Raw genomic sequence first — 9,622 nt, forward strand, 5'->3', positions numbered from 1 at the left:
AGAATACGTAAAGCCTTCAATTTTACAAAAAAAAAAAAAAAAAGTGAACGATGCTAATCGATGTAATCCAAGTTTAAAAACAGAAAATATGAAAACACCGGACACATCCCTTCTCATGGCAATCGACTGCCTCGGATCAATAACAAAGCTGCCTGACTAACTTCTCCGAGAGTCTGGAGCGAACGCTGGAAAAGGGGGTGATCCTAAAGGACCACGGGAGACAAGGCCTCGGCAATCCCTCCTCATTCATCTTCATTGCCTTTGTGTGCACAAAAAGCAAGCCCTGCATAAGGTAAAGCCACCATCAAAGCCATGGCTTTATTTTATATCCTATAGATCAGGAGGGAGACAAAGCTTTATTTTCGCCAGGAGAGAGATATTTTACCTCCGCCGTACGGTTTTATGTTGGAGAGGTGTCAGACAGACGAAATGAATGGCTAATGCATAGGCAAAACGCACTCACCCCAGCATGCCTCACGTCAGCAGGCGCAGTCGGGATTTAGGGCCGGTGAGAGCAGAGCGCTCGACTGAGCACGAGCATATAAATACGTGATGTTCTCGACTGGTCCAGATACATGTGCATACAGTGCCATTTTTAAACCCATACGCGCAGTAGTAATCGTTAAGGAGATTTATAAAGGGATTCCTTGCAATACCCCAAATTTTCTCACTCTTAGTCATTACCACACAACCACAGCAACGCTGGTTTAAAATAGAAATATAAGGTGGAATTTATTGTTAGGGCTTGCATATAAATTATAAGCATGCTTCAGAGTTTTGTTTAGGATGCATGCTCTTATGAGGTTGTGAATAAATTATAATGCACTGCCAATAATCTTATTTTGCACCAGCCTTGGATCCCCTCCAAATTATGCAGGATCCAAACAAACGTTTTCAATTCGTTATATGGGCAACATTTTATTTTAATGGGACAGTTTATTTCAGGGAGTGGCTTATCTGCATTGGCTGTGGCTTTATCAGTCACAAACATTGAGCTCATAGTGTGTCCGCCATTATTTCTGTGTCCATTAACTCATTCTCTGTCAGGTATGAGTCCAGGACAAATATTTTACAAACTTTTTAGCAAATGTTGACCTCAACAAGGCAAAGACAGGATTGATAGTACTTGGCTCATCTCAGCTATGATACTGTATAAAGCAAACTAGTGATGAAGAGAAAATTATTGTTAGATGATGACATTGAGTCCTACTCAAGACTCTCAAAACCATTCCCATTTGAAGTTTGAACGATAAGGTAGAAAACTGCTCACACAGAGGGGGGAAAAAAAAAACTGCACGATGCACTGAAAAGAAAATATTCTCATTTCCAGCAGACAACAAAAGCCAAGAAACTGGTTAGAATGCCAAATGCCAGACAAACCCATTTTTGCTGCTGGCCCTCCTGTTGTTCCAGGGCCATTAGTTGAATGAGGTGCTGTTCCACTGTACTCCAGCAGTTCCTCACTGCACGTGTGTTGAGATATCTCGGCTGCTTTACTCACAGACTACAGACTTTCATATTCCCCCTGCTGCGTCTCGAGAGCTGAAACAGAGGGTGGGCATGCAAATAGTTTTCTCTGTACGGTGGGCTCAGATGAGACGGTTACCTTGTTTGGAGCAGTTTTTCCTCTTGTGTGTTTGTGCCTGAATGGGCCATCAGGTAGGCATGGCGGGAGGTAGGGCTGTATGACTTGGAGTGATGGGTTGAAAAGGTGAAGAGGTTATGACCTCTGGGTGTTTTACGAGAGATTGTGGCTGATTTGTCTTCAGCGGTGCATGTTGTTGGCATCTTCACACCCTTGAGTTGCTGGCTGGCAGGACAGGACAGGATAGGGGGGTTGCTGGCTGTAAATTAGCACACTGGCATAGTGACAGGCAGTCAGGGCCATGGGAATGGCACCCACCTTGACCTGTTTGCGGGTCTGCCGGGTCCAGATGGCAGAGACCGCTGGAGCAGACCTTAGTTTGAAAATATCACGTAAAAGAGCACATACCCTTAAGGCATCCTAATCACAGTGCGTCTGAACAGACTGTGTAAGTCGCCTCATGGATGTAGTTGTATCCAAATTTCATCTATATGTAACATGATAAATAGGCTATAAAATTACAGTCCTCTGGAAACAAGTGCTAGGCAACGATTAATTGCGATTAATCGCATCCAAAATAAAAGTTTGTTTACATAATATATGTGTGTGTAATGTGTATAATTATCTTTTATATATAAATACACACATATGCATGTATATATTTAAGAAAAATGTATTACTTATATTTATATATAATATAAATTATGTATAAATATATATACAGTATATACATGCAACTATTTCTTAAATATATACATGCATATGTGTGTATTTATATATACAAAATAATTATACACAGTACACACATATATTATGTTAAAATAAACGTTTGTTGCGATTAATCGCGATTAATCGTTGCCCAGCACTAAGATATATACAAAAGGAAGCATATTTTTATAAAATGTATATAAATGTATATAGTATATATATATACATTAGTATATATAGTATACGTTTATTTGAATATAAACTATATCTTAATTATATACTTATATTTATATATTTATAGTCTAATTTTGCATTTATATTTATATACATATGCATATTTTATGTAGGTTATATAGTCTAGGTCGAAAATCAAACTTTCAATCTTGTCATGAATTTATATATATATATATATATATATATATATATATATATATATATATATATATATATATATATATATATATATATATATATTTGAATACGAGAAAATAATATCTGCCTATCTCAGCATTTCCCCATTCACCTTCTAGAGATCTATGCATCATATCCTCACAGTATATGGTGTCTTATTGACTTCTCCTGGGATGTAAAAGCTCCTAGCTCTTTCATATGTATTCCCTGCTTCCTCCTCAGGGTGTGGGTGTGAATTAATACTCAAATGCTGCTGGAAGCCAGACCTCTTACAAATCAAGTAATTCCTGTTACTGGAAGACAAACATGCCCTAGATCTAATCAGGCCTGCAGGAATCCCCTATCAGAGCATCACAGGTTCACCGTCTCTCCCGCTTCCCGACCAGCCTCACGAAATGGCGATTAGGCAGACCAGCAAGTGTATGCGTGAGTCTGAACATAAATCTCACCTACACTCTCCATTTCTAGATAACTATATATCTGTTAAAGATAGACAGGCGGTTGCAGAGTTTTAAGGATGTTGCAACAAAAGGAAGAGTCTCAATGAATCAAGCTCTATCCAATACACTGGGGCACATATTGTATAGTGCAACATATATGCATAAAAATGCATCTGTGTTGAATGAATATTGCTAGTTTAATCAACTGCTGCTCTGTATATTTAATAGGATTTTGTACATCATCTGATATGCAAGGACTACATTTCAACAAATTTTTTAGAAATTGAGTCTATAATGGCCTCTTTGTTACATTCACTAGTTCGAAAGTTCTTGACCGAAGGGAATTCTGTTGCAGTTGGCCATATTAAAAGTAAAAAAAAAAATCAAACAGTATGAGAACTCATGACAATGTCCAGTTGAGTAATGAATGTTATGTAAAAGAGTTTGTTTATTACTATTATTTATTTCATTCCTTAATGTATTGTAAAATAATACATTTATTGTTTTTAATTATTTTATTAGGCCTAACATTCATTTACACACACACACACACACACACACACACACTAACACTAACCTCTAAACCTACCCATCACAGAAAACTTTTTTGCAATTTTTACATTTTCTGAAAACATCACTTAGTATGATTTATAAGCTGTTTTCCTCATGGGGACCAAGAAATGTCCTCACAAGGACAAGGATTTTGGATAATGCCATCTTGTATGGTTTACCTGGCCACAGACGCACGCACACACACACATAAAACTTTTTAATTTTTATGTTTAATCTGATTTCAACAGTTCAAGTGTTCTACTCTTGTCCATGCACAGACACAGATAGAGGATTGGGTGTGGCTTTCTGCACTGTCAGAGATTTCAGACCCGAGAAAGAACATCAAGATACACACTGAAAGATTGATTGATTGATTGCCAACAGAATGCCCTGGAACTTCCTTTAGCACAAGATAATGTAATTGAGCTAGCTTCACTGCGATGAGAGAGCCAGACAAATACCGTTCTCCTGTAGCCTTGCACAGACAAAAGCCTGCTTGATAGGATATTTCTTTTCATTGGTCATGTTCACAATGGGATGAAGTGGTCTTCCCGAATCCCACAGGTGCGCTGTATGGTCCTCCCTGTTTGTCAGCCTACAGAGAAGTCCCATGCTATTCACCTGAGCCCAATCCTCAGTGTAAAAGCTGATTGTGGTGGTGTTATCGACTTCTTCTTGTAATTCTCTGCTGAAAAAAAGGAAGTGGAAAGTTTTATCTCTGTGCGGCAGCAGTGGGGAGGGGTGAGAGTTCACTCTCTGTAAGCTTGAGACACTGAAAATATTAATGCCAGGACGGCTTTGCACACACAGAAAAGCCCCCGTAGACCTTCGCTGTTCTGAGTAAGAGATGGAAAGCAGAATTAACGTAGCACAAAAAAACATGTGAGCACCAATCTGATATATTGTACAGTATTTGCAAGATTTCCCCCATTTAAACGGCTTATATATACTTCTCTTTGGATCTTGCGTGGATCAGTGACAGAAATGGATTTGACTGTAAATAAACAGTGTGAGCGGATTGACTTGCATGGTTTTAATGATTATCAGAGAGCTGGTGAAATATTACGGTAGAATTGAACAATGTAAAGAGAGAAATATATATGGATGTATGTGGTGCTGTGTGCCCAGCTGCTGTTACAAAGTAAAAACTGACTGCATTTCAATTTCAATTTTATTGACCCTGGAAATTTCAATAAATCTGTCACAAACAAATCACAAACAAGTGTGTGTATTTTTTTTGTCCAATGTTGTGTTGTGAAATCACACTCATATGTGGTTGTTTAAAAAAGCACTATAAATATAGTAATTATTAAAATTTTGTGTTTCTCAAAACAACTATATTCTAAAATTGGCAGTAAAAATATATATTTTTTTAAAAAATGAATCAAAGTGAAATTCTCTATGAATTCCTATGCAAACTTAGTTCTATCAAGCCACACCAGACAGTCCCGTGTGTGACCACTGCCTGAAGAACAGATAATTCATTGGGGCAGGTCAAGAGGAAAGTGTAAAGGTATGTTGAAAACCCATAAGCTGTTTCATTTGTACATAAGTTGAGAATTACAGTGGGACATTTTCCTGTACTTTAATTCTTGCTTTACCCCTTTGGTTTGTTTGCCCGTCTTCCAATAAGACACACCCCCTGATCCCCCCACCCTTGATGCCCTTCAACCCTTTGTGCTCTTCTCCAAATACAGCACATCCCCAAAATAAGAAACAGCAAATCTGCTCCCTCTTAGCCGTAGACGTGTTTACCATCCCATAATGCTGCTCCCAGATTTGTTCAGCCCTTTGGATTGCCTTTTCTGCTCATATTCCCCCTCCGCTCTTATCACCGAACAAAGCGGCTTCTTCCCCCCATCGCAAAGCTCAGAAACCCCTGATTGTTAAAATGGTAAGTATCGGAGGCGTTCTCCATTTCCACTGTAAAACCTGGAGACTAATGCAACGCAACCACACCGCGCTAGGGGAGATTGCTGTCAACACTCTCCAAAAACTGCAAACTCAGATTAGACTCTGCTCTCAACGTCGATTTCAAAAGGCTCGCGCGCTTATTCAAGCCCAACATGAAATAATCTGCATCTATTCAGATATAGAGAGGGTGTATAGAAGTTATTGATGTCAACTTTGCATGCTGATTGCTACCTTGGTTCTGCTGCTGGTATAATTGAACTGAAAAGAGGCATGAAAAATGGCTTCCCTTGAGTCTTAATACCCTGGTAAAGAATTCACTGTTTGGTTTTTGAAAATGTGTAATATTGTAAAGTAAATGGTATAGCTGGCTAAAAGAGCCCAGTCTGGGATACCCACGGCACATTTATTTAGCCATAAAAGAAGTTTTTATGTAGAAGAGGTGGGATATTTTCATAATACACAGCTATACAACTGCTGCTCAGTATTATGTTCACTTGGCTATTGCTGCCTGTTTACACAGCATTAAAATCCTAATATATTTCACACACTATTTTGTCTTGTTCAATCAATAGCTGTTTAAAAACCAACCCTTTTTACACAATCATTTCTTGCATTAAGAAAAGCTCCAGACTTTTAATGAATTATGTGTGTGCGTGTGTGCGCATGTGTGCGTAAAGAACCTTAGAAGCACTATAGCAAGTAAAACATACAAAAGTCATACATTGCAGATAGCAGTATGTCAAATAGCAGCACCTCATATAAATGCAGTCTGCTTAGAAGTGTCAGATGGCTAAGCTTGAAATTCTGGCCATGGACCTGCCAAATTGCCCAACAGAGCTTGTATATGTGTGTGTTCAACAGAGTTTGTGTGTGTGTGTGCTCAGCTCAGGTTAAACTGAATGGGAATCGCACAGGCTACACACTGTTTGTTTTGGACTCAATAGCATCTCATTTACACGTGTTAATTGCAGCTAATTGGTTCTAATTGGATGAACAGGAAACCCTCTGGGACCATTCATACCTTTAATTTGAGGTAAATATCATTAATTAACATATGTTAATTGGAGCCAATTAACATTGATTAAGAGATGCCAGCCAAAAGAAAAAGTACAACTATCAAAATTCGACAGAACCAGATACGTGCTTCAGGACGGGATGCGCGTGGATGAAGCAGCATCTGGACCGATGCTGTTTGGGTGGCTTTGGGTGACGAATTGGGACGCTCAGCCTGGCATGGCTGCGTTTTGTCTTGTGCTGCCCCTGCCCCATGGCACACCTGCGCAGGAAGTGCTCCCATGGACAGAGGGCATCTGTAGGCCCATGAGGGGCCAGCGTGTGCTGCACCGCCGGAGCGCGAGAGATTAGAGGAGCTGCTGCTGAGTCCGGCAGATAGGGAGGGGACGGAGACAGAAAGAGTGAAAGAGAGAGAGAGAGAGAGGGGCGGGGGAGAGATGAAGCTGCAAGCCACTATATGTATGGATGGTGAGGGTTGGAATGAATTTAAGATGTTGTTGAGAGAGGAAATAAGGAGAAAATGTATCCTGAATAGCATTTTTGGGAAGGCTAAGAACAAAGGCTGAACTGTGAAGGCCACGATATACTCACTGTAAAAATTTTTTTTTTTCTTTGCTTAGGGTAAAAGGAAGTTTGAAATATCTTTTCAGTGATATACTGTTAGCGAACATCCTGTCGCCTCCTTTGCTGCTTAGAACGGAGTTTAGATGAATATGCGCTGCCCGCTTTTTTCTCAATAAAATAAACACAACAAAAATGAACGGTGAGAAAAAAGCAGTTAAGAAAGCATCTGATCATAGCAACGTGGATATGTTTGCACCAGCTCTGCAATTTGGTACACCAGTCAAAGAAAGCGGTGCCTCAGAGCACACCTTTTACGTAATCACCACAGACTAATGGTAGTTTGAAGGCGTTTACCGGCCGGAGCGGACTTTTCCGGAAAGTTTGCTTTGACAAGCTGTTTCAAACTCCATATGGACTTTGTTTTGGCCTGATTTTATTTTATTTTTTTTATTTTTTTGAACATCATAGTTTACTCTTCAATTTCGCATTAAGTATTCTGGGGCCTTGAGAGAGCAACGTGTGTCGATATTGAAGTAATTATCCGACATTTGCGATCCCGCAAATAGCCAAACGATGCCCGAAGTTGCTTATACTGGTGCTTTCAGACTGAATATTTGAGTTAATATGGGCATATGGACAGGCAGACTGTTGGAGGTTTTTAATACGTCAGTGATTTGGCTGGCAAGGGCAGGTGATTCCCAGTCGGGCGAGAGATCGAGCGAGAAGTGGCGCTTGTCCTGCTGGGTCGGTAACCTGTGTCAGAGACCTGGAGTCCTGAGCTGACATTGACACAAACACATGAAAACAGGCGCCTGGCAGGTGTCTGGCACACACTGGCATCAGCAACACTCTCCATTCATTTCTCCTTCAGTGTCTAAAGTGTAGGGCACATGACATAACAACCACAAGCGATGCACAATGTCGTCTTGTGAATAACTTTGTCTTTTGACAAGCACACGTGAAAGTACTTGCTTCAAGAAGATAGCGACACAGTGTACGTGCTCACTCAGTGGCGTGTGCGCTAGTAGCCTCGAGCGCTCGGGGATGGTGGCAGAGGCCGACGGTGCCCAGTAGGGAAAGGTGTGAATGTGTGTCAGATGGTACAGTGGGCAGGCTGGCATCGAATAGGGTAGTAAGGCTGGCACAGCTATAGCGATCCACTCAGGCAAGGAGAGCTGTGGCTTAGCCCGCCCGACATGCTGCGCCACCCAGGTAACACCAAGACAGCCAGCCAGCCACCCACCTGCCCCCTCAGCCTCCCCGCATGCCCTGGGGCAGCATCTTACATACCAGCCTGCCTGAATCACTGAGCCTGCTAATCATCTTAGCCCCAGACACACACATAGCCTTCTGTGTGGAACTAGCCTGTGTGGAACTAGCCGGGCCTGTAATGGGAAATAATACGCTTCTTACTCCTTGACCCATATGATGGTTTTTTGAAAATTTAAATAAATGCTTTCTTGAAAAGGTGTGTGTGTTTGTATAAACATGCATTTAATAAAATGTAAAAAAAATGTATTCAAATATATTATAATATAAATGAATGAAAATTATCCATTATTAATTATGCAAAAACATTATGAATACTATAAATATGTGTGCCAATAAATGTATATACTGTGTATAGGACATACAGTATATACTGCATTATTACTGTATCCATTAAACAATTAACAATAACTATTTTAAGCCAGAATAGCATAAGCACTTTTTGCCTACCATCTTCACACTTTGTCACTTACACTGTGTTCTTGTTGCACTATAAGCAATTTATGGAGGTGTTATGGTAAGTGTAAACTTAATGTGTGTGTGTCTGTGAACAGTGTTCATCATATAGAGTTGAACCAGTGTTGATTGGTTCCAGTTGAACCAACTCTGCACTCCCTTCACTGCTGACTTTAAAGACAACTGGTGAGGTCTAATAAATCCATCAAAAGCCATCCGCCTGTCATCTCTGCACTGCTTTTACTTTAAAGGCTGGACAGGAGGGCAGAAGTCCCAAAACAAAGGCTCAGGGAGACAGGGGGGGGGGGGAACGTGAGGGGGTGCAAACCCGCCTGTAGTCACACATCATGAATATTTAACAGAACTTGTTGGAGTGAGCAGAAAATGCTAGGGTGGGTGAGCTTACGGATTGTGTCTGCGTGCGTTTGGCGTCGGCTGTGTTCACCCTTGTTCGGAGTGTGCGGCGGGGTTTGTTTGTGAGATTGGGGTTGGGTGGGCAGCATCAAAGGATCACCAAGGGACAGCAATTCCCATGGCAACAGTTCGTCAGGTAGGGGGCTTGGGGTTCAGCTGCCCCTGCAGGTCCCTCGAGATGGAGAGAGAGAAACGGAGAGAGCGAGGAGAGCGGGAAGCATTTTGTCTCAGCACACTTGACAAAACAAAGACAACTCACTCCTCTGGTTTCATGCCACATTTTTTATTCATAAAC

Source organism: Scardinius erythrophthalmus (assembly GCF_964197995.2).
Source record: "Scardinius erythrophthalmus genome assembly, chromosome: 7".
Taxonomy (NCBI): domain Eukaryota; kingdom Metazoa; phylum Chordata; class Actinopteri; order Cypriniformes; family Leuciscidae; genus Scardinius; species Scardinius erythrophthalmus.